Here is a 1,694-nt window from a genome sequence, read left to right as displayed (position 1 = left end):
GATATAGAGTAGAATTTATACTATAGAAATATTAGCTAATCTACTTTACTAGAAGTAGGAAATATAACTTTAAAGCTATAGTCTAAATCTAGATATTTAATAGAGAACTACTACTATTACTTAGACTCCTTAGAGTATAGGTAGATATTAAACTTAAATAGAGCTTATATATTAAATAAGTAGTAGAAAAGGGAGCCTACTAAATATAATTACTTTAGAGACTATATAAGTTTATATAGAGAGTATCCTTCTAAAAAGTAAAGTACCTCTATATAGTAGTAGTAAGACTAGCTATTACCTTTAGCTACTAAGTCTAGTCTAACCTAGAGAGTATATAAAGCTACTATAGGAACTTTACTAAACCTATTAAGAAGATCTAGAGAGAGGCTCTAAGGAATATTATAGGAGTATATAAGTTAGTTATAATAGCTATTCTAGAGAGAGAAGCAAATATTACTCCTCTCTATTTATATACCTAGGACCTAGCTAAGTAAGTATCTAAAAAGCAAGATACCTAACCTATATATTAGTATATTAAAAATAGGTATAGGGAGATTAAAAGGCAAGTATAAGTAGAAAAGAGAGCTAGGTAACCTATACTACTAACCTAAACTAGATAGGAGGAAATCCTCTAAATAGTATAAGGCTAAGAAATAACGATATAGATATATCTAGGCTATAAAGTATAGTAGGCTAAATACTAGTAGAATAGAAGATAGAAAAGGAATAAGAAAGAGAGAAGAGTAAAAGTAGAAGAGGAATAACTACTAGTATAGAAAACTACTACCTCCTCTACTATTAGACTAACTCTATATAAAGGACTTACTAGACTAGAGAGTATAATAGTTATACTCTTAAGAATAGAGTATATTAAGATAAAGTAATATCTTACTAAAAGGAGAGTCCTAGGTTTTATACTAGACTATAAATATAGATAGAAACATAAGATACTAGAATATATATATATATTCTATCTAAAATAGAATAAGAGAAGATACCTACTTTTCTAAGTAGAGAGATCTATAAACTAGAAGGACCTAGCTAATATAAAGAGAGAGCTATATATAGTAGTAAAGTAGCTTATCTAAGAAGGAGTTCTAGACTAATTCTTACTTATAAGAGAAGAGATATAGAAGAATAAGAGAAGAGATAAAAGAAAGGATAGAGTCTAGTAAGAGGAGGACTTACTAGATACCTAGTATTATCCGAAGGAGAATAGAAGCGAAGGAAGCGGCTATATAGGCTATAAATAAAAGGATATATAAGAGTTTTTCGAAGGCTTTTCTCTCGACCGATATCTATAGAGCGTACTACTTACTCTAGTTAAAAGAGGTAGACCGGCGTATAAGAATTATCTATCTATATACTCTTATCTTATCTATTACTTTATTTTAGTTATTTATATAAAGACTTTCTATTAGAATATAAATTACCTTTATATTATCCTTCTACTATTTTAAGCTAAACTCTAAAAAGATAGTAGCTTTCCTTTTACTTAATAAAGCTTTAGATAAAGCTTTAAATAACTTAGCTAGAGTAGATACTAGTAATCTCTTTAAGTTTAAAATTATTTAGAAGATTTCTTTTTCTCTAAGTATATTTTTCTATAGCTTAAACTATAGTCTCTAGTTCTTTTTTATTAGAATTAGTATTCTCCTTCTATCTAATTTACTTATTAAATCTATTCCTATAAA

Source organism: Cercospora beticola, chromosome 7 (assembly GCF_033473495.1).
Source record: "Cercospora beticola chromosome 7, complete sequence".
NCBI classification, from domain to species: Eukaryota; Fungi; Ascomycota; class Dothideomycetes; order Mycosphaerellales; family Mycosphaerellaceae; genus Cercospora; species Cercospora beticola.
Note: the sequence above shows the minus strand (reverse complement) of the source record.